Source organism: Dermochelys coriacea, chromosome 4, assembly GCF_009764565.3.
Source record: "Dermochelys coriacea isolate rDerCor1 chromosome 4, rDerCor1.pri.v4, whole genome shotgun sequence".
NCBI classification, from domain to species: domain Eukaryota; kingdom Metazoa; phylum Chordata; order Testudines; family Dermochelyidae; genus Dermochelys; species Dermochelys coriacea.
The window spans coordinates 84336425-84361570 of record NC_050071.1 but is presented as its reverse complement, the minus strand read 5'-3'; the positions used below and the strand labels follow the sequence as shown (position 1 = coordinate 84361570).

The 25146-nt window shown below is 40.1% G+C and overlaps 1 protein-coding gene across 4 annotated transcripts in view; it reads left to right on the top strand.

The window, feature by feature from the left end:
* MTNR1A (melatonin receptor 1A) overlaps positions 1–25146 on the top strand; it is a 106740-nt gene that overhangs the window by 8245 nt on the left and 73349 nt on the right. Inside the window, exon 3 of one of the 4 annotated variants that reach the window (XR_005292796.2) lies at positions 1314–3975. The exons of the other annotated variants lie outside the window; for them this stretch is intronic. The gene's annotated coding sequence lies outside the window, so the exon portion shown is untranslated. Of the gene's footprint in view, positions 1–1313; positions 3976–25146 lie in introns of those variants that run through there. 4 annotated transcript variants of the gene reach the window in all.

Here is a 25146-nt window from a genome sequence, read left to right as displayed (position 1 = left end):
AGGCAGTAGGCACAGCTTGTAAAGCCACAGTTCCAGAAATATGGAGATACTGCATTACTCTGTTTGCATACTGCTACCTTCTTTTTCCTTCAGCCCCAAAGATTTCCCATCACCCTCCCTTTCTCTGTCTCCCTCTGCTTCCCCTCCTCAAGTTTCTTCCTCCCCAACATCCATGGCTTGTTTTTCCCCATTCAGACACTCCTGTTTCTCTTCATAACATACTAACTATATAGACTCTTCCTAAGGCATGGTCCCTAACCTACACATGATTATGGAGATGTGGCTTTAGTGATTACTTCACACTATGCAGTGCTACAGCCATGTGATTAGATTAGGGACCATTCTCCAAACTCCTGGAGGACTCCTAGCAGTCTTTAGGTCTATCCTAGGACTCTAAGCTATAAGGGACTCAAACTATAGCGATTGCAGCTTAGAGCACCTCTCCTTGACACCCCAGCTCTTCGAGCAAAAACAGGAGATAAAGGCAGGGTTGGATCTAGGCACCAGCAAAACGAGCAGGTGCTTAGGGCAGCACATTTCTATGGGCGGCATTCTGGCGCTGGCCATGCCACCCCTAAAATGTGCCTCCACCATCCCAGCTCGCCTCTGCTCCACCTCCGCCCACTCCCATGAGCACACTGCTGCACCGCTTCTCCCCCCCCTCCCTCCCAGGCTTGCCGTTTCGCACAGCAAGCCTGGGAGGGAGGAAGGAGAAGCGGAGCTGTGGTGCGCTTGGGGGAGGTGGCGGTGGTGGAGCAGAGGTGAGCTGGAGCGGGGAGCGGCTCCACTACCCTCCCTTTACTTCCTGTGCTCCCCCCTCTCACCTCGGCTCTACCTACTTCCCTGAACGCGCTGTCTCTCCCTTGCTTGAGAGGGAGCGGGGAGAAGTGGAGCGGCAGCATGTTCAGGGGAGCAGGCGGAGCAGAGGTGAGCTGTTGTGGGGGGGAGCTGCAGGAAGCAATGTGTGGGGGGGGGAAATGCAGCACACCCAGAGGAGGAGGCAGGGCTGGGGATTTGGGGAAGGGTTTGGGAAGGGGCGGAGCTGGGGGTGGGGGGGAACACGAGGGGAAAAAAGCAGGGGTGGCCAAAAAAGTTTTTGCTTGGGGTGGCAACAGTCCTAGAGCCGGCCCCGAATAGAGGCATATGCTCATGAAACCAATAGGGAGTGTCCTAGCGGGGTTCAGGAAATTGACCTCTGGTTTGGTAGTTCTCAACTATACAAATTGAGATTAAAATGCTATCAGTTTAGAATAGGGGCATTTCCCCACACTTTGCATGTGTGTAACTAAGTGATTGTACATGTTACATGACAGTGGAGAAATAGATCTTCCGCCTGTTGGTTTAGAAGTTGAAGTCCGAAGTACAAAATTTGAAGAGGATGCACGATCGTTTTCTCTTCTAATGCCAAAAAGGAGATCCAAAAAGTAATTGTATTTCAAATGTACTTTTTATAGTTTATCGGCTTTCAAAGTTCTTTAAAATTTTTATAACATCTGTAAAGCCAATGAGTTTTAAACAGTTAACATTTGGAGCAACTCAGAATTGAAAAATTTATTTTGACCATAAAATCATGTTACATAGATATTTTCTAGAGATTATGTATGTACTATGCATTAAATGTATAACATCCATTTTTCAATCATTAAAGATGACATTCCTTGCAAAGGTAGAAAACAGGATACAAACTAGTCTTTCCTTTGACTCATGTCACTACATTTACTCATAAGACACTCATTAACATGAATGAATGAATTAGCTAAATCCCCTTATGTTGCTTTGGCAATGCAATGTATGTGGTTGATGGCCCTCTTCCCCTTTCAAGAATGGATTTCAGCTTCACTTCACTTAACTGGCCTATATGACAATCAGATTTATGGGAATAGTGCCTCATGGTGGCTGAAAGGCAGACAAATCTGGGACTCCTGTAAAGGTATTCAATTGGGTTGCCATCTGCAAGGCCCAAGATTCATGTGTATACTTCTCTCTGGACCCTACACGTTCCCCCTATTTCAAATAACTCTGCTATAAAAACAGGGGGAAGGTTTGTGATCCAGAGGGTGAGGTCCAATTGGGAATTTGATCAAAACTAATGTATTTTCCCAAGGGGACTCGGTATATGTCCACAGAGCTCTCATTCCATACCACGGGCACTGGAATGTGAATGGTAAACTGCATTATCACCTTAGCCTGTCACTGTTGGGATGGAGCCCACTGCAGCTGCAGGTTTAGCAGTATTTTCTGAGCAGGACTTCCTTGGGTTAGGACTTTCCAAGTAAATAAATCCTCCCCATGTCCTAACACAGGAATCAGTTCTTATCTTGCTGATTGATATTCCATGACTAATCAATAACCTAGCTTTTGTTAGTAGGCCATGTCAACTAAACCTGAATAGGAGTACAGTACTACTGTACAATCTTGTATTAGTCAGCCACAGAAAACATTTAGGGCCTGATTTTCAGACATGCTGAACACTCGTAACTCCATTTGAACTCAATGGGAGCTCTGGTCATTGGTTACCTTTGACAAATAGATAAAAAAGCCCATGCAGGTCTTTCCTTGTCTGACCACGTAGGAGCGGTTGGCCAAGCAGATGGAGGGGTAAGTGCCATATACAGTCTTGAAGATTTCCATGCAGTCTTTATATGGGAGATGAAGGTAAAGGGTGTCTGGAAGTCCCAGAAGCAGTCTGCTTATGTGAGTAGTAGGAAATTTGCCACAGTAAATTTCAACAAAAGTGGGTGTTTATCAACATTTTCCCTGAAATATTTTGTCAAAACACCAAAAACTGACGCATTTTGTCCAAAATGAATGTTTTTCCATCCAAAAACTGCAATATTTCAGTCCAAAGCTAAAAACTTCTTGCTTTTCAGGCATTTGTTTCCTAAAAATTTTCCCGAAAAGCAGGTTCTTTTCATGAAAAAATTTGTTTAATGCAAACTGCAATTTTCTACTGGAAAAACAGTTTCAGTGGAAAACTTTGAGCAGCCCTTATGGGTAGTCTCCTCTCCATTGTCAGCAGCAATAAACTTAATTAAGGCCTCTACTGTCAACATCAATAAGCTAGATTGAGTGAGCCTTCCTACTTCCAGCTAACTATAAAGACCTATTCCTTTCCCAATCTGTCTTGGGGGCAAATAAATGAATTTACTTCACCCCTAGAATTGACAGAGTGGTATGACCCAATTGGAGGTGGGGAAAGAACAAGTTTAGCATGTACACTTGGAAAGCCTGAAAGAACAAAAGCTACTTCCATGATCACTTCTCATTACATGGCACCTTTCACCCCTTTGCTCTTTGAGCAGCTCTGGCTGCTGAGCTAGAGTGGTATATTAGCATTTTTGCTTTTCTTCAGCTCCCCTTGGATAGGTTAGCCTGTCTTAATATTCACAGTCTTATTTTGAGACAGTGGTGATCCTTTGCTAGGATAGGATCCTAAGATCTTTTAGGTTTGGTGAAGAGCTAAACACTGGCCATTAACTTTAAATAAATGTTCTCTATATAAATTCATATGGACCAAATTCATTTCTGGTATAACTTCATTGACTTCAAAAGGAATTTCTCTAGTTTATGCAATTTTTTAATACTGGATGGGGAGCAAATTAATGTGGGTGATCTACAAATATGTTTTAAAACATTGTTTTTTTATTAGTAATGTGCATGCATTTGTCATGGCTCAGTTATGGGAAATCTTTACATAGAAAGTATCTCTTCAGATTATCTTTTGTTTAATTCATTTTTACTGGGATTCCATCTGATTATAATACTTCAGTACTGTAATACTGTTAATGTAGCATTCATGTTTATATGATTGATTTACTAACAATCTGATGTTCTAGTAATGCAGTTAATAGGGCATTTAGATAATTACAGTTTTTAATGATTCAATTTTCAAATTGTTTTTAATTACTGATATATTTACAGGCTGGAAGTGAATTATTTTTGTAACTGGGATTCCAGGATGGCTTTTTCTACAGTCAAAACATACCAACCCTTTTGTTACTATGTGAATGGTTTTAAAGAAACAAAATAAATGTTTTTCCATATTCCAGTTGAGCATGGGATGTTCATTAATCTGTTTCTTTAAACACGTTATTTTTTTAAGATCATGAAATTTAAATATTTTTGGCTCTGAGCTATGTGAAACTAAAACTACATGGCATGGAGCAGAGCGAACCTCATCTAATCATGAAAATTATGCCACAAAGCAGGGGAGTGGAGTCTTGTAGTGTGCTTTCCCTGGCACCTGAGCTGTGAATCCCTCCACATGAAGAAAACATGTTTGGGGCTCTGCAGCTTTGGGGAGGTACTGTGACTGGCTGAAATATCATGGGTCTGGGGAACAGTTTCTCAACACAGAATGCTCCCCTTCAGAACCTGTAGATTTTCCCACTGAAAGCTCAGCAGAAGCTAGTGGTATTCATTGTAGCATTGAACTCCATTGTTTCTATCTTTAGATAGAGGGACCAAAGCAACGTGGCTGCTCAGAGATGCCAGCATTTCAAAAAATGATCCTGACAACAAGCTGGGGTATCTGGAGTCTGCTCAGGGGAAGTGAGAGAGAAAGGGTATGTGCAGGCTTTCTGAAGAGAATTTGAAGTGATTTGCAACATGAATATTTTAATTCTCAAGGCCTCAACTTTGAGTTTGGCTTTGAGTTCAGCTAAGCAGCCAGAATCCATGAAGATCCCACTTCTCCCTTAAAAAAAAAAAAAAAAAATCCAGACTCGTAACTGGTGCCCCCTCACCTACAGGTGATTCTCTTCTTGTGGGGAGGCCCAGTGACCTTCAATTCCCTCCAACTGGCATCATCAGCAACCAGTTTCTCACTTTGATATCTAATTAATCTATCTTCTGAATTTTTTTTCCAGTGGAGGGCTGTGTGCATGATGTTTCTGCTACTTTGGTCCTCTTTTTCTAGGGATTGGAAAATTTGGGGTTCCCCTATCTTGTTTTATTACTGTCTCCTCTCCCCCCTCAGTATGTGCCCATCTACCCATAATCCCATGAGTATTCTGGGAAATGAGTACTCCCTGGGAAATATTTTCTTTACAAATTCCCCATCCCTCTTCACCAATCCCAGCAAACTCAAGGTGAAAACCTGGCTACAGTGAAGTCAATGGGAAAACTCAGAGTTCAAGATTTCCCACTCAACATCTATATGGGGCAATAATTGGCCTATGGAAGGCAGGAATCTTGATCTGCTATAGTCAGGATCCAAATGCTTACCAGGCACTGGGGACCCTGCCATAGCTGCCCTTTTTATGCATGAATAGTAACTGCAGTAAGGGACCAAGACATAACATCTTTCTCCCCATCCTTTGTGTGCCCTGGGACCATCTTTAAAAACATAGAACTGTCCTGGCTAGACTATCACCACCAAGCCAGGTGCTCTCTGGTTCCCCTACACAGCTCACAGTGGGGCTGACGGTCAGTGCAGATGCCCAGAGAGCTATATAGTCGGGACTAGTACATGTAGTGGAAGTACATGGCTACATACCTAGCCATATATACTGTATCTGTCTATTAACCCTTCGCCTATTCCTGTATTCTTTGGGCAGAATATACTAGAAACTCGGTTGAAATTTCATATGTTAGACAAACAAATTGTGACTCAGATGTTGATGATTCAAGATTATCTCGGCGGGGAGAAGACCACAGACTATTGCAATACCTCCCTTGTCTAACCATTTCAGTAAATGGATTTTGTGTTCAGTGGATCAAACACAGTTTGCCTGGCCTATATTGTCTGGATGGATAACATCAATCTGTTCTTGATGTTCTTTGCCCCCCTCCGCTTTCTGCTCAAAGGAAATGCTCCAGATTTTGCAAATGTATGAGCTGTTTGCATAAAATTGCTGGTGTGAGTGTATATGTACATGATCTGCATATATGTATTTGAGTTTGCATGCATGTGTGCACACAGAGTCTATCAGGGATGCGCTCACGAATGGGTGCTGTAGAGCCAACAAGGATAATCTCTAGTTGGCTGGTTAAGCCAGTTTTCCATCCTCTATGCATAGCTTGGATAGGCACAATGGGAGTGGAGCAGGGCCAAGGATGTGTCCCAGTATGTGGTGTTAACTGATGTAAAGCTTATAAGATTCTCGCACTTGCTGTTTCCTACAAAAAAAAAAATGTTTTAAACATTATTTTTAGCAAATGTGTGAGCATTTCTTCGGTTACTTCCATTATAAGTCTACCTACCTTTTCACACTACCTTTTCAGCTCACTACTTCTTGCCTTCTCTTCCAGAGTCAATGTATCCTACTACTGGGAATCTCTGCAGTGTCTGAAAATAATGTTGAGTATAGGTGCTTTGGTGGCTGCTGGAACACTTACATTGACTTTCATTGCTTTCTTGGCACAGAACTTGCATTATTTAAAGCTTGACTTTTTTCAGTCCATACAGCATTATATGTTTGTCTCATGTATCCAGTTTTTTCCAGTAGTTTTTGGAAGCGCCTAAGAATTTTTCTTTGTTCTATTTGTTGTACATTTGCATGCTTTCAATGGATACTTCATAGGTTTAATATGCAAGTATGAAGACAGCTCCCTGATATATCCGCTGATTCCTGTAGCTTCTTTGACCACTCCCATATTGCAGGATTACTTTTCTGATAGCAAGGTTTAAATTTGTACCATCTTTCTTACGTTGCCTGCTGTGTTTAATTGAATAATACTTTTCTCTCGTTGTTTTGATGATAGAACTTTCAGTTTTGCTCTGAAATCTTGTGGAATTACAAGCTGGTTTTGACAGTGGGTTTTCCTTTAAGGCTCATGTTAAACATTCTTTTAAATTGTTCTATTAGTCTCTGGAATGTTAGGATATCGAAATGTTCTCAGGGCATAGCACACTGCCATTTTAAAAGGGACCGCTGTTCTTCCCCTGTAATTTTTTCTTGTAAGACTCTCTGTAACATAATAAAGACAATCTAGAGATGATTGTCAAATTGAACAGAGCTCTTTGTGTGCTTCTCTGATATAAAGCCTGAAACCCTGAGTAATCTTAGTCTTCACAAGTAACATGAAGCCCTAAAAAAAGGTGTTGGACCTGATTAATATAGGTACATTGGTTGAAGTTAAGGTAATGGTAAGTAAGCTGTGTTCAAGGATCTCAGGAAAGGGTGAATTGGCAATCCAAGTGCCTGTATGTATTTGTTTTCTCTTTGGGATATCACTCATTTGTCACAGCCTTTTTACATGACTTCATTGTAAGTTTTTGTTAGTGGGTATCCCTCTTACTTCCCTCAAGCACTATCAGCTACAGAACTTGGCTGACAGCATGCTGACTGGAATCAATGTCTCTGAGCATGTTGTTCTTGTGTTGAGAGAATGTCATAGATTACCAGCAGATCTTATTATATTTGCTTATATTCAGAACTCTACATTATCTCTTCCTACCATATTTCCTCATAAAACCTTCTTAATCATTCCATTATGTTCACCTGTCTGTATATTGAACTGCTGACAGTTCCTTGTGATAGGATAACAATATTTGTGTCTACATCTTTTGCTTACCTTATTTAAAAACATCAAACCTGCTTCCTTCACAAATTGATCTTCAAATCATTTACTTCTTCATAGCTGTTCTTTCCTGCTACGTTCTTAATGGATATTCAATGGAAATTCAGGAGCTACTACATGAGTAACATGTGGCAGCAGTTAAATCATGTGGTTAAGTTTAAATATGGCTTTTAAATTTTTATTTCTTTTTTTGTATTAGAGTGCCTGTATGAAAGGTGCTTTTGAAGTCCGAATATGACTGATCATTTCTTCTATAAACTCTCAGAAATATGTATGCTTTAGCACAATGGGATGTTACTAAAAATAAAGGACTCAAATACAATATCTTAAATATATAAGCACTGCAGGCATTTCATACTTGATAAATAGCAAAAAATCTGAATTTACAGAGAACACTTCATTACTGACATTACACTTTCAATTTAGTTGATTAGTAAGGGCTAAATTGTGGTTTCGATTACATTGTCACACAAAGGACTAAGGCCTAGATCCTCAAAGGTCCAGATCCATTGACTTCAATGACTAAATACCTTGGAGGATCTGGGCCTAAGTGAACTAGGAATTCTGTTTACATCATTTTGTGATTACCTGGACCTTGGGACTTGATGCCTATATGTAAGTGCACACCTGCATACTCCCTTCCTGGAACAGGTGGGCAGGGAATGGGTAAGCGTTGGTTCTATCTCAACCCTCACTGGGTAGAGAAGTTGACCTAGCATGAGTAGAGGTATGGGAGCGGGTAATCATTTAGTGCTGAGGTAGGCCAATAGTCAGTTACTACCCCCATTGAACAAGGAGGAAGCAGGAGAAGAATTGTGACTCAGAGGTGTGTCTGAAGAAATACTGGACACTCTTCTCTTAAGTTCTTGTTTTCATACTTGTAAAATTTTGGGCAGGTTAGTAAGGTGGGTTGTGATGCAACTTTAAATGTAGTTTTGGTTTATAACATAAACCACTCATGTTGCACTTACTCAATCAAGACTATAGGAATACATGTTCTTAGGACTAAAGGAAACACTTGATTAAACCTAAAATACTACTTCAGAAGGCTAGGCAAGTATGTCAACTGTTAGTCTGGGAGCCTGAAAAATTCACTCTGCTGGAAAGGTGACATTAATTGAATTTGCAATGGGTTCCTGCAAAAAGACACTTTCTTCCTGCAGGACACATTGGGCCTGATCCTCAGCTAGTGCAAGTTAAAATAGGTTCACCGAAATCAATGGAGGTGTGTCAACTTGCATCCTCTGAGAATTTGGCTTAACATGGGTATAATCATCCAAATGCAAGAGTTTTTTTCTTATGTCATTGGGTTATAGTCCTCAACAGAGCTAGATAATAATTCCTGTGTCCTCCTTGCATTTGCCCTTTACATCATTTGCCATTGTCAACCATTCCATATTTAATGGATCTTTCAGTGTCTTACTGCAACTCTCATGCCTGTTGTAAGCAAGTGAGGACTTTTTTCTACAGATGTTCTACCTCCATCCTCTTTCCCTTTGTAAGACTTTCTCTCTCCTCACCTAGCAACCTCTTTGATTATTTTCTATCTTGATTTTAAATCTACTTCTTCTAGTGGTTAATTTACTTTTGCCTTAAAGCATGAATTTCTTAATTTCCTACTTGTTCTCAGTGCCACCTTTTTGTATTGGCTCACACGATCATGCTTTGAGCACCTCATTCAAGAAGCCAGTTTTTCCAGCATTCTCCTATCCTGGCTTTAATCCTATTTACATAATCCCTTTCACTTCTAGTGGAGATTTTAAATTGTTCCCTGTCTGTTCTCCTGTGGAATGCCTCAGACTCTCTCAGATGTCTAATTTTTTTGGTGGTTTCCCAGTTGACATTCAGCTCTATTATCTCTGTCAACTCATCCTCCCTATCCTTTTGTCTCCCATCTACAGCATTTACATATATTGTTTTAAACATTTGACATCCTTTCTTTAGATAAAGTTGTTCTTATTGCATGTTTCTGCCTTTGTTAGTTTCCTTAACTCCAAAAACATAGCTCCCAAGGCTAGAAATCTCAAGAATTTTTTACCTTGAAAATTATCTCTCTGTCCTCTGCCTCAGCTCCTTGTCATCACCTCTGGTTCAGTACCATAATTTCTTTTTAACTCAGTTGTGCTTTTTGAAAAAATTCTCATTTGTGCTGTAATGATTTTCTATTATGACTTCTGTTAACTCTTCTATGGTCTTCCTGCAGCCTTACTCTGTTTCATGGAGTCCAGAATTTTACAGTGAGATTTCCTGCTCCTTCCAGGAAATGGGACCATATCATTGTATCCTTTATAATCTTCATTGACTTGACTATACATCCATCTCAAAACTGTCCTCTTGTATTTCAGGCTTCTTTGTGGACCTCTTGTATCTTATAATTCTGACCTCACACACCTGGAAACTCTACTCCTCTCTCTCCCCTTGTGACTTTTGATTTTTGGGGCAGTTCTTTCATTTTTGCTGTTCCATCTGTCTCAATTGCCTTTACATTTTCTTTCTCAGCCAATGCTCTCGAGTCATTCCCTTTCTTTAAATTTCACCTTTAAACCTTTTTTTTCCTTTCTTGTCCTAATTTTCACTCTGTACAGCATTTTGTGATACTCTGCATGAAAAATTGTGTATTAAAATACATTGTATTGTAACATTTGATTGAATACAGTTACTTTGACAGAATTTTGTGCACTTGAAAAGGTTCATTTCTTATAAATATATAGGACTCTGCTGCTGTACTTAAGTTAGCTCAGGATAGAAAATAGCTAAACATCACAGGTTCCTTTTTGTTTTCTGCACTTTTTCAATCCATTACTTCTCTATGCAGCACACAGCACTACACAATTTTAAAGTGTGACTACAGTTAGAAAAAAAAGTGACTTTATGGAATGTCAAAGCTGTAATTTTTATATATTTTCCTTCAGTAACTTCCATATCAAATCTCTTCCATTTATAAGTCTGTGTAAAGCACCCACGGATGTTCAGCCATTCAGATCAGTTTTTTCTCTGAAGATATTATTTCAGTTAATAGAATAATGAAGGAAACAGGAAAAAAAGAGCAGTTTTTATATGACAAAAGAATGTCAGAAGGAAAAACATTTTGTGTTTCTCTCTCAATTTACAACCAGTCTATCTTAAATACGGTATTATTGTGCAAGGCTCTTGAAGAGATTTAATGAACAGTGTTCTTTGCTTCTTGCTCCTTTAAATTCTTTGGATTAAGGATTCTTCAAACCTCTTGGGGGGGGGGGGGGAAGCTGCAGCAGCTAAGCTGTTTAATGCAGTAACTAATGCTTTGTTAGTTGTCCGAACAGATCACTTCCTTTAATGACTTAATTTTGCCTTTGAGTTCCCAGGATAATGGCAATGTGTAAAGGGAAAATATGAATCTTGAAAATGAGTTTGAGTTAAGTGATTCAATTAAAGATATTACAGATACGAACTTGCAGTCCCTGTGCACCTAAAATTCCCATTTACTACTTCTATGAATCCTTTCAGAAATGATCATTGCAAGTTTCCTGTGCCACCTCTGACTCCTACTTACACACTATGCACTATTTGGGTCTGTATTCTTTCTCTTCATCTTAGACTGTACGCTCCTTTGGGCAAGGGCAATTTAAGTCCCAATCATATTTTGGTACTCAAAACCAGATATCAGCAATAGTGAATATCAAGGGAATATCAAATGATCCAGCCTTGTCAGATTCGTTTGTGTTTTTTTTTTTTTTTCCCATGGGCAACTGCTACTTATAGGAAACCTGTCAGATGTAGGTTAAAGATAAAGAAGCTCTTCTAAGGGATTTGATATAAATGATAACTGATTCAAGATGGGAGGGGATGCAAACTCCTCTGGGGAAATATGAGGATGGTGGAGGTCTTTCTGATTGGTTCATCAGACCTATCTACATTCATTCTCTATTATTGATCTCTCAGTCTAAACCAACAGTTGTGGGGAGGCTGAGTTGGCAGCAGAAGGAGGACTGATAGATCTTGCTTCCTTAGGTGGAGATTTTCAGGAAGGAGACATCTGTCTAGCCTATTTGGAGATCTGCCCTTTGGTTCTGGCTCTAAATATTGCGGTACCACAAAAGCCAAAGGAACCCATGTCTACATGATCGAGAGATCCAGAAAGCCTCCATGAATCTGTATTACCTGAGGGCTTAGGCCTGGATAAAGTAGATGCTGGATTAGGAAAAGGAAGTAAGAGGATAAGAAGACTTAATTTAATTAGGATACTCATGAACCCTAGCACTGGCCTTGGGCTACCTTCCTGATGACAGTCCAAAGACCTAATGGCTCCTAAGAGAGGCACTTGGACCAGATTAACAAAAGGATCTCTGCTTGAATCAACCAAGGAGAAGAAAATAGAACCAGTCTTACTATACTAAAGGAGGTATGGCTGGCATTGGCTCTTCCCAATGTTGGAAGGTGTATCATGGACGTTGATGCTTGATGTCCATAGTCACAAACTGGATTATGACCTCAAATGAAGACTAAACCTCGGGAGCAGATGAAAACCTAAATAATAAACTTTTAATGCAAATTTGCCTAGCAAAACAAATAGAAAGAGAGGTCAGAAAATATGTTATCTACACAAAATATTTTCTGATGAGTCATTAGCAGATCTTTAGGGTATGTTATATAGCAAATGAGATAGTTGTTGAGGTACATAAATCCCCAAACCTTGAAAATGTCTTTTTAAACTCACAGGAATCTTAGTGGATTATAATGTTCTAGAATGAAACATTAGTAAAATGCTTTTGTATCTTATGTGAAAACAAACCAAGGGATATATAGGACCTAGTTCAGAAAAGCACTTAGTCATATGTTTACCTTTAACCATGAGTGTTGTCTCACTGACTTCACTGGAATTACTCCTATGTTTAAAGCTAAATGTGTCAAAGTACCTTACTGACTCATGGTATAAGAATGCAACACGGAAAATAGAGACACGAGTTCATACTTAAAATGGATTCCAAAAAATGTTATGAAATGCAGTGAAAGAAAGTTGGATCCATCCTACTTGACATAATTTAGAGAAATATCTGAGTGTTCAGAGAATAGCCCACAGTACTATTTTCAAGTTTATTTTGGTTAAGTTCTGCCTTGTAGAAAGTCAGCAAAGCAGTTTAAATAGGATGCAATTATGGAGTATGACATAGAAATCAAGAAGAAGGGTATCATTGAGCAAAGAGTTCTGTTAAACAGCTGTGATAAAAACATCTACTGTAGCTCATGTGTGGCTGACCTACTGAAGAAAGTATTAACTGGAAAGACAATTCCGAAGTTTTACAGTAGATGTTAGTACATTGTCCAGCATGATGTATAGAAAATGTTTCATCCAGTTGCATTTAATTTCCTGCCTTCCAGAAATCATTATGCTTTCTAACAAAGTGAGAATTTTTTCTGGTAGTAAATGATGATAAACCCCATGATTTATAGAACTGCATAGATTATTCTCTTAAGAGGTTTTTATGCATAAGGATTGAATTATAGGCATTTAGCTAGACCAGGGGTTCTCAAACTGGCAGTCGGGACCCCTCGGGGTCGTGAGGTTATTACATGGGGGGGCCCACGAGCTGTTTGCCTCCACCCCAAACCCTGCTTTGCCTCCAGTATTTATAATGGTATTAAAACACTTTTAAATATATTTTTAATTTATAAGGGGGGCTGCACTCAGGCTTGCTATGTGAAAGGGGTCACCAGTACAAAAGTTTGAGAACCACTGAGCTAGACCAATTGCGCATAAGAGACAAGGTTGGTGACAATTAGGAGACATGTTCCTGTGTCTCTCCGTCTTAGGAGATGGTAAGTGATCTTTGAGGAACAACCATATCTGTTGGGCTGGCTACTTTAATTTAACAATCTGTGAAGCTATATAGTAAGCTTCCTAGAGACATAATATGAAGAATTTTTGTCTTCTGGATGCCTGGTGGTACAGCAGGATAATGCTTTTGCCTTTCATATCTGTAAACCTCCGAGCTGAATTAGATTAAAAGTAAAATGAGGGGTGTGTGTGTGTGTAGTTTCTCAAGCATGGCCAGAAACAACATGGCATGATTCTGCTTTAGGTAATGCAACAGAGGCCAAAGCTGAGCTATGTAGGTACCTTAGAAATTGGCAATGTCAGTTATGAAAGATTCCACAGCACTTTAATGCTCTGTGACTGGTGTGTGCTGAAGTTCAGCAATGTATATTAAAGTAATGTTTAGTTCAACCACTTTTTTTTTTTCTTCCATCAAACGATTGGCAAGTGAAACACAGTAGCAATGCTTCTCTTTCCTATTAAAGTGTGTGTGTCGGGGAGGGATATTGGAGTAAATGTGTTCAGTCCCACTACTATTGCATTTGCTAGGGCAAATTTGTCATGTTGATCATCGCTCCGTTGTTTAGATGACATTTTAAATTTCTCTTTAAACTTCAGATTATCAGACTGTATTTAAAAATATTTCTTAGTTTAGTGGGCCAAAGAAAAATGATTTGAATGAGGGACGTGCAAATACTGCAAAGTATCTGCATAGAAGAGCAAAGGTGAACTACTTGAACAGCTGTAGAACGTGCCATGTTCTGCTTCAAAGTGAGAGATTTATTGCTTTTTTCTTTCTGCTTGCTATTAGCCCAGGTGGTACTGAGGAAAAAATAAGCAAAAAATGGAACAGGTTGAGTGTTTCTCTGTGTGGGGCAGTGGGACGTTATTTTGCTTAAGAGGAGGAAAACTGGTATTGTAAGGATAATATGGAATGTACTGAGCAGCTCTTCAAAATAAATCTGTACTGTATTTTGCCCTCTACACATTTGAAAGATGCAAACACCAGTATATGAGAGGATTTGTTTAGGGTGAAAATGTAATTGTAATGGGATGTAATTAAGAGAGGGGAATAGTTAGGGAAAATATCAGGAAAAGGAAAAACTTCCTAGCAGTGTGATCTGTGTCAATATTGAACAGCCTTGTAAAGAAAAGTGGTATAAGTGAGTTATTTAACAGTGAACTGGAGAAAGCATTAGAAAGCCTTCTCTGAATGTCATCCTTCACTGTTAGAGAGTGAACTAGATAACCTAATTGGTCTTTTTCATCTCTAATGACACAGCTCTCATTGATTTCAATGGGATCAGAAGTTGGTTCAGGTCTGTATGAAAATCAGGCCTGCATCTCTATGTGCAGCTTGTTTAATAATAAACAAAGTAGTAAATACTAGTTTTTCCTCCCTTTTTAAAAAAAACAAAAAACAAAAAAACAAACCAGTTATCAGTTATTTATTCAAGTATGATAGCCTGTTAGTCACTACAATGTGATGTACACGTGGCATGGCTTGTTTGAGATACTCAAGATTTTTGTTTTGTTTCCACTGCATAGCCACTGAAATTTTGTCAATTTCTGTTGGACAAATTCATTATCATATTTTTCCATAAAAACAAAAATCCCCTAACATACCTAGTTCCTCCTGCCTTGTTGGGAAAATAAGTCTGAAGAAGTGGTCAGAGTGCCTAATGTGAGACCCAGGTTTGTGTTGCTGTGTAAAATGTGATATTGTGTGGACAAGATACTGATCTCAAGAATACCTTGGGCTAGGGTGACCAGACAGCAAGTGTGAAAAATCGGGACGGGGTGGGGGGTAATAGGTGCCTATATCAGAAAAAGCCCCAAATATTGGGACTGTCCCTATAAAATTGGGACATCTGCTCACCCTACCCTGGGCAGGGATTATAAACTCACTCATCAGTCAGTAATTATGTCTCCAGAAACCAAAGAGAATGCTGTTCTAAGTGACTGATAGGCAATTAGCACAATGTAATGGGGACAGAGAATTGATTGGTGTGTTTAGAATTCTGCTGTGTCGGACATTCCACTTTAATCACTGGTTTTAATCATACCACAAGCCTTTTAACCCTTTGAGATTCACCTACCAAGACAAGGAGGCTAAAAATACCTAAAGCAATTTTTGCTTATACTTTTATCTTCCTTTCCTTGTGTGTTGTGTTGCTTTTTTAGTCAGTTATGGACATGTGGGACAAAAGGGATTATTCCACTCAGATGGTTCATCTGTTCCTACTGCTTAGGCTTCCTTTGACATGTTAATTCATTCTAAGCATGTTTACAACAATATAGTGATGTTAAATCAAAGGGAGCAAATATTTATTTTTAAACATTAATAAACTGAAATTAAACTGACCTGTGAAAGTCAGGTGGATTAACATGTAGCAGTTTTTTAAACATCATTTTTCTTCAAACCGCTTCAAAAGTGAATATTGTCCTTGATGTGTCCTTCAGATGTTCCCACTAAAAGATTTCCATGAGACCTATTTACAGTGAGAAATACAGCGATTTTTTAGTTTAAGAATCATTTTAAGCATTTGATGAAATTGTTTATATTCTTGTAAGCAGGATAAATTGCAGCTGAGGGTCAATTACTGCCCTCAATCTTTGTGTGAAAATCCCATTGATAACAAGGGAGTTCAGTCATGGATCAAGGGCATGGTCTGGCACTAAAATTGTAGCAGGTAATGCTTGTTACTATAATTCTCATCCTACTTCTTCACACCGTAGACATCAAAAGCAGTTAAGAGCAGTTCATTATATTATGCCGTTACTGTTACTTTGCTAATTTGATGCTAATTTTAAAAATGGATATTCTGATTTAAAGGAAATCACTGAAGAATTTACACTCTTGAGGTTACAGTGTGGATACAGAATTAGTGACAGAATACCCTCCTAAATTAAACCGCCTCTGGATTGGAGATGCGCAGAAAATGATGTTCTTGGTATACAACTTTATTTATCAAGGTCTTCAAATTAGTTTCAGCAGACATTTACTAGTGGATACTATTTTAAAAATAAAGGGCTCGTTCCTCAGCTTCTATACACTGGCTTGATCAATGATGCTGTTCTGATTTTCATCAGTTAAGTGTCTGGTCCCAAATCTGGGGGAGAAGACTGTTATTTAAAAAAACAAAAATCCATAACCCTCAAAGCAGAAGTTTGTTAAGGTTTTTTGTCATGTTTGTTTTTTTTCTTCTACGCGTCTGCTTTTGTCATATTCTAATTTTTAATGCCTGAGATAAATTCAAAACTCTTTTTGTACTGATTTTATATCATTCAATCCTATTGGTTTAAATGGGGTTTCACAGAGTGTGAACAAGTGTAGAGTTTGGCCCTAAATCTCCAAGTAAGAATCTGCTCTGAAATTGACCTTCTACGCTTCATCCACACACACAACTCAGATTGATGCTAATGAGATTTCCGTTATGTGGAACGTGTAAAATATTCTTTTTGGTTTATCAACTTTCTTTTTAAGTCTGCTTTCTTTCCTTTGTCATTCATATATTTGAAATAGCTATTTTGGTGTTCCCTTACAAATTTTTCTTTTGGGGGGTTGGGGGGGTCTATTGCATGTAGCTAAGAAAATAACAACTCTTCCTGCCCTCCTCTCCTCCCCTCCAATATATCTTCTTACTATATGTTCCATTCTATGCATCTGATGAAGTGGCTGTAGCCCACGAAAGCTTATGCTCTAATAAATTGGTTAGTCTCTAAGGTGCCACAAGTATTCCTAACTAACACGGCTGCTACTCTGAAACCTGTAAAAATGTTAGCTATGTTGGGGTTCTCCTCTCTTTCATATGTGGCCTCACTTCAAATTAAAAATCACCTTGTTACAGTTTCTTTAAGACTCTTGTCTGAAGATCTTCGTTAAAAAGAAGTAAAAAACCAGCATTTAATATTCTGAGTCTCCAGTCATATTCTCTCTCTCTATTTTCTCCTCCTATGCATTTGGCTATTGAAGAGTGTGCAAAGAAACTGGTGCAGGCAGGAAATGAGTTGGATAACATGGCAGTGATGCCAGAACCACCAGTATAGTAAAGGTCAAACAGAGAGAGCCAGACTCACTCTTCGTTGGATAGGAAGGAAGTGAGGGCATTGTGTGGCATGCAATTGTAAAATTCTCCTGTCTAAGAAATGCTGCTTAGTACTCATTCAGCTACATTCAGAGATGAAAGTGGACCAGTACAGCAAACCAGTAAGAAGTGGACGCTGGTACTGGCCCGTTCACAGCCGATGTTAAAACACTGCTGCGGTAGCACTTTAACGTCACTGCCCCTTTTGTCCCCCTCCCCTCCCCAGGGCCCCCGATGGGTAGGCACCCTACCAGCAGGCCTGCTGATGGGGTGGGCAAAAGGGGCATCTGCCCCAGGGCCTGGTGATTTAAAAGAGCCCAGTGCTCCTGGCTGCTGCCACTGCTACTGGCTGGGGAGGCTGACCCCCCCGCAGCTCTGCCCCTTGTGCCTAAGGACCTGCCCCTTCTGGGGGCCTGGAGCCGGGCCCCCATACCGGTAAGTCTTTTATCTTACTTTCACCCCTGGCTACATTATGAGCAAGCTGAAGGTTTTTGGAATATGTTTACACTACAGTGTAAACTAAGATTCAAACTCTGGCTCAAGCCTAATCCCTCCTCCTTCCATTTACACACAAATCGCGCTAATCAAGGGCTCAGACTCGGGGTCCCAGGACCCAATGGGGGATGGAGAATCGAAGTCTGAGTCAAGTTAGGGTCCAATCCTTATTGCTTTGCAGGGAAAATGCAGGCCCACCTGACTCGTGCTCTGGACATCTGCCAAAAGTATCCCATAAGCTCATAACTGTCCAGAGGACAAAGAAAATCAGCCCAAGTTTGGTGGATAGTCAGGTTTCTCCACACTGTACCATGAACAAAGGGCTAGAGTGGCCACATTTTGGGAGTGCGCTAGGAAATCTGGGATATGGGTGGTTGGACTCGGGCCTGCATAATGCAGTATGGATATTGGAGTCACTGGTTGGGACCCAGAGTTTAACTATTCCTAACCTGGGGTTACAAATGAATGTAGATGCTCAAGCCCCACATTAACAAATGTAAAATCTGCTAACTCAAGTTCTACTAACCCTGGGCTCACGTTGCATTGTGGACATATCCTTAGTGCAGAGGTTCTCAAACTATTGTACTTGTGACCCCTTTCACATAGCAAGCCTTTGAGTGTGACCCCCGCCCCTATAAATTAAAAACAGTTTTCAATATATTTAACACCATCATTATAAATGCTGGAGGCAAAGCAGGGCTTGGGGTGGAGACTGACAGCTCATGACCCCCCCCCCCCCATGTAATAATCTCATGACCTCCTGTGGGGTCCCAGTAAGTCCCCCCCCAGTTTGAGAACCCCTGCCTTAGTGGTCTTCATGCATGCTCCATGCATGCTCATTGCAGTCACTGTGAATGTGATGAGTACAAACCTGAAAAAGCATATACATTTACTTAACTTTAAGCATATAAGGAATCTTCTAGTAAATAAAAAATAAACACTGTGATGATCTGGGGGAATCTGTTTTGTACAATTCATGAATTTTGTGAGAGGTTGTGAACTCACTCTGTCTTGACCAAGCTGCAAACTCCATTTTAAAGGTGCAGCCTTTTGTCTTCTGTTGTCCTTTTACCTCCATATTAGACTAACGTTCCAAAGGGTTGTGATACAGGGCTGACAAAAGAGGGTTATTAAATCTCGATGGCCCTTCATTCAAATACAAACATGCTAAACAATAGACTGGCTTCCACCCAAGAGCACTGGTTTATCAAAAAAAGTCACCTGGCAAAAGTCACATGGTAAATGTCTGGGATCACCTGAGCAGGCTTATCCTGTAGACAGAGGGACTGGAAGGTTACAAAAGGCAGGAGCTGATCTGTACATGGTCTTTAGCCATTTTCACCAGATCAAGCAGATGGAAGCTGCTGTAGGAGTCTATGTGGCAGGGAGGAACCCTGCCTTGAATTCAGATGGTCCCTCAAAGGAAGAATGAGCTAGAGTCAGGGGTGTTGCATTCAGAATGTTTGTTGTTTTTATTTATACTCTGTATTTCTTGTGCTTTAAATAAAGAGCAGTGGAGTTTTAGAATTCTGTGCAAAGTCTATCATGTTCATTTTATATCTTATGCTTACTGTGTGCCATTTGAAGAGTTAACCTGCGGACCTAGAACATGCACATGACTGGAATTCTTGGAGCAGGTATGTTTGAACTAAGAAGGAGTCTGCGTGGGTCAGCATTGATAAAGGGCAAGACTGAGGTTTCCGCTTTCAGAAGGGGATGCTTGGTAGAGGATCTGCACCCTTAGATAGGGTTTAGACTCTGGAAGTTTAAAACTGTTTGTTTGATTCCCCTCCCAGCAGTCTAGTGAGTGGCCAAGTTGGGGTACTTGACTGTATCTGTTACAGACAGACTCTATATTTTTCCTCCACACCTAAATAATGTAAAATGTGTGTCATGATGGTTGTAAATACTCCCATTGTCTTGACTTAGCTTTGGGTCAGGCCCCAAGTCAACAAAACATGTTTCTCAATTTCCTACATCTTGAGATTAACATTTCCTTCTTGTGTGTTTCCAACTAATTAATTCTTTCTCCTCAGTGTCATCATAGAGTATGAGACCTTCATAATGGTGGGTTATTGTGAGAATCTCATTCAATTCTTTAGGTTGTACCTACTCAGTAAAAGTTAAATTTGTCATAACGGCAGTTGTTTCAAGTTGCTCCTTAATTTCCTTCTTAGAAACTTAAACCTATATTAAAAAGCAGAGTTTTGTTACTCACCACGTATTACTTTTTAGTTTTTCTTCTCCATATGTATAAAATTCTGCATCTAAAGACAATGACCTTAAGAAGCCTTTAGGCTAATTCTGTGGTTTAAGTTCTTGGCTTGCCCTTCATTTGCTTTTTAACCTTCAGCTCTCTCTGGGAGGCCAAAATGAGCTGTCTCTTCTGTTATGAATGCCAGAGATGTTTCAGGCACTTGCCAATAGTATTTAACACAATTCATTAATCCATATGTTCTTTGTGCACAAGTAGAAATCTAGCAGTTACAAATAAGGCGTGTACTGCTCCACAAGGGAATCCTATTGAAAGGCCAGAGGAGCAGTCAGTGTCTTGATTGCAGCCTATAAAGTATTATAAACTAAATAATCCTTTTCCAAGCAGCAATGGGCAGATGGGGGGAAAACTAAATTTGACACTTTTTTTTACCCCGTTAGTGGGGGGTTGGGACAACAGAGTCACAGGCACAGACTTGGAGCAAAGAATGGTCCCTATCATTTTTGTAGAGCTCAGATAGATATTTACAAGGAACCCTTGTACTAGCCCTGACAATTTCAGGGCTGCTTTCCCTTTTTCATGATGTTGTGGATCCCCCTCTTGCTGCACAGTTTGCTCAGTCTCCCCTCCAACGTCTCCTCAGCTGTGCATTAACCCCACAGGGATACAAAGTGCATGAAGTTAATAATGCTCTGAGCAACATGATTCCTGTGGGATTAAAAGAGGAGCATGTAATCTAGAGCAGCTGCTCTCTGGCTCCACTGCCTTACATGTAGCTGTGCCATCTCAAAATCCCACCGCTCACCAAATGAATATTGTTCCTTTCTTTGCTAGTGGCAAGGATCACATTTGGCCAGAAGTCAGAGTTCAGAACAGAGTAATTGGCATTGCTTGTTAAGTCCAATCCTTACCTCCCCAACTTTCAGTGCTTTGTCCCCGTGGGAGCTAAAGTACAAAGGTCACCACTAAACAGAATCCTCCATAGCCACACAATGTAGGGATGTCTTACCACCTCATCAGCTGCTGACTGGGTGCTTATGCAGAAGTGAACAATGTGCAAACAGGTTTTAGCTTTGTTTGTTTGTGTTGTATTTTTTTATGTGAGGCATATCAAATATGTTCCAGCTGCTTTGTGTGACATTTAAAAGTGCAGAAGCTTTCGTGAGCTGTAGCTCACGAAAGCTTATGCTCAGATAAATTTGTTGGTCTCTAAGGTGCCACAAGTACTCCTTTTCTTTTTGCGAATACAGACTAACACAGCTGCTACTCTGAAAAGTATCATTTCTAACACTGACCATTGGTTACACTACAGAACTCCCTCAACCTGACTTTTGCCTTTGTTTGGATTTGGTTCAGGTTTATGGCAAACTGAAGGTGTAAGGCAATAAAAGTTGTAGTTATAAACTCACTTATTGCCCATAGTAGTCAAGTGTCTATTTTGTACCAGCTGGAACCATTCCAGGTTAAATTTGACACACTCCCTGAACTGACCCTTTCAAATCTGGATATTAGTAATTCAGTTTTGTGTATAGTAATGCTTCTGTGAACCATAAGATACATAATTACCCCAAGACTAGTGGCTCATCAAAACAGTGAAGTTAGTTATAAAGTGTTCTAGAGAGAATTACAAATATCAATAATTAATTTAAAAAAAAAAAAACCAAGAACCAAAGTATATAATATAATTTACACAGGACTTAAGTTACACATTCGTACTTTATTGTTGTGCAACCCGAGCAAGCTTCATGCTGTTCATGACATGGAAGGAGACTCAATTCCTGTCCCACAAAGCTTAGTCCTAGTAGAATCTTGCAATTTAACTTTGGATTTGCAAACAACAAACTGCATGTAAAAAGAGTTAAGGTTCAAAACATCTTTTAATGAAGCTCCACTGGCATCCCAAAGTAATGTTGTTTACAAAAAAAAAAAAAAAAATTAATGCCCTTTTAAAAACGCTAAGCATTACACTGAAAATTAAAGCATGAGGTGTATACCTTTAGTGCAGGAGAATGAAGTGGAACATATATGATGAGTTTATGTCACATGAGGAAATAGTTCAATTATTTCACATGCCCATATTACAGAAATAATTCATAGGTGACAGTAAAGCAGAAAGGCCAAAGTAAGTGAGAGGATGCAAATAGTGCACAATCATTTTTAATCTGTTAATGGTTTACAATAAAATTAGTTAATATTATGCCAAAAAGTATATTTTAAGTGATATTACAGTATTGGGTATCCAGGCCAGAAAGGTAGTGCTGCTCTTATATTTATATTTTGATTACTGGCATTTAGGATACATCATAGTCCCTGATTAAATTCTAGCCTGTATTTGAGTCAAATAAGTCATATGTGCTAAATCTTAAAAACACAGCTTGAGTACTTTAGAAGTAAAGAGTGGAGTAAAAAGACTGAATAATGGAACTGGTATTTAGTCTAAGGCAGTGTAAGTTATTTATAAAATGTGTTTAATGATTAAAAATCTCTTGCTGGAAGGACAGTCTTAGAGTCTAAGGCTGGAAGGGACCATCTAGATCATCGAGTCTAACCTCTTGTATATCACAGGCCACCAACAATACATAGCAACTACAAACTAAATCCAACACTAAAATTAGAATAAAGTGTTACAGCTCTAAAGAGACTAAACTATTATGTGTCATAGGCAGAGAATAAGAGGGACTGAGATATACCAATATGTGCAGCCTCTGCAATAGCAGGGAATTGACTAAGTGGGATACGCTGAGGTAATCCTGGCAAGTGACCCTCAGCTTCACACTGCAAAGGAAGGTGAAAACCCCCCAAGGTCACTGCCAATCTGACCAGGGGAAAATTCCTCCCCAAACCCACATATATTGATCAGTTAGACCCTGGGCTCATGAGCAAGAACCAGCCAGCCAGCCTGAGAGAGAGAGAATGCTCAGTGCCATCTCAAAGCCCTAGCTCTCCCTATCCATTGCCCAATCTCCAGCAGTGGCCATCTGTGATGCTTCAGAGGAAGAAGAACAAACCAAGCCAAAACAAAATAGCTTTAGGGAGAATGGGGGGAGAGAATGCTTTCCTGACCCCTGCAGGTGCATGGCTGAACTGAAGCATGAGCTTTAATAACATAAGACGGGGTGGCCAACCTGAGCCTGAGAAGGAGCCAGAATTTACCAATGTACATTGCCAAAAAGCCACAATAATACAGCAGCAGCCCCCATCCACTCCCCAACGCATCCTGCCTGCCGGCAGCCCCACCAATCAGCACCTTCTTCCTCCACAATCAGCTGTTTCACGTACAGAGGAGGCTATGGGGGAAAGAGGGGAGGAGGGAGAGCATGGCAGGCTCAGGGGAAGAGGCAGGGGCCTTGGAGGACAGGGTGGAGTGGGGGCAGGACTTGGGGCAGAGCAGGGGGCTAAGCAGTGACTACCTCCCAGCACACTGGAAAGTTTGCATCTATAGCTCCAGCCCCGGAATCAGTGCCTAGGTAAGGAGCCACATATTAACCTCTGAAGAGGCACATGCATCTCAGGAACCTCAGGTTGGCCACCCCTGACAAAGACAAATCATAAGGGATCTCCAGTGCTACTGCCCTGCCCCCTACCATCACAAGATCCCTGTCAGATAATTCCACTCATACATTTCTCCAGCTCTTTCTTAAAACTAATTTTTTTGCCCCCCCCAACCCCTCATAATTGGAGGCTGTTACAGAACCTCACTCTGATGATTATAAACCACCTTCTAACTTCCATCCTGAATTTGCTAGTTTACTCATTTCTTCTTCTGCCAACATTGTTCCTTAGCTTAAATAGCTCTTCAGCCTCCGTAGTGTTTATTCCCCTAATATATTTATAGAGTGCAATCATATCCCCTCTCAGCCTTCATTTTGTTTAGACTAAACAAGCCAAGCTCTTCCATTCTCCTCTCATAAGATAGGCCCTCCATTCCTCTGATCATCCTTGTAGCTCTTCTCTGCACCTGTTCCAGTTTGGATTCAGCTTTCTAGAGATAGATGACCAGAATTGTATGCAGTATTCCAGATGAGGTTTTACCAGTGCCATTTACAGTGGCATTAATACTTGTCTGTCACTACTGGAAATGCCTTTCCTGATACATCCTAGGATTGCATTTGCTTACACAGCTGCACCACACTGGTTGATCATAGTCATCCTGTGATCAACAAGCGCACCCAGGTCTTTCTCCTCCTCTGTCACTTTCAACTGATGAGACCCCAGTTTGCAGCAGAAATTCTTATTAAAGCACAAGTGCACGGCCTTGTGCTTTGCACTATTGAATTTCATCCTAATTCTGTCACTCCAGTCTTCAAGGTCATACAGCTCTTCTTATGTAATATTCTGATCTTCCCTTGTATTGACGATGCCTCCCAACTTCGTATAAATACCAAGTTTCACAAGCACACTCCTACTTTTTGTGCCAAGGTCATTAATGAAAATATTAAATAATATAAAAAGGAGTACTTGTGGCACCTTAGAGACTAAAAAATTTATTTGAGCATAAGCTTTCGTGAGCTACAGCTCACTTCATCGGATGCATTTGGTCGAAAATACAGTGGGGAGATTTATATACACACAGAGAGAACATGAAACAATGGGTTTTATCATACACACTGTAAGGAGAGTGATCACTTAAGATGAGCCATCACCAGCAGCATGGAGGGGAAAGGAGGAGAACCTTTCATGGTGACAAGCAAGGTAGGCCATTTCCAGCAGTTAACAAGAACATCTGAGGAACAGTGGGGGGTGGGGTGGGAGGGAGAAATAACATGGGGAAATAGTTTTACTTTGTGTAATGACTCATCCATTCCCAGTCTCTATTCAAGCCTAAGTTAATTGTATCTAGTTTGCAAATTAATTCCAATTCAGCAGTCTCTCATTGGAGTCTGTTTTTGAAGTTTTTTTGTTGAAGGATAGCCACTCTGAGGTCTGTAATCGAGTGACCGGAGAGATTGAAGTGTTCTCCGACTGGTTTTGGAATTTATAATTCTTGACATCTGATTTGTGTCCATTTATTCTTTTACGTAGAGACTGTC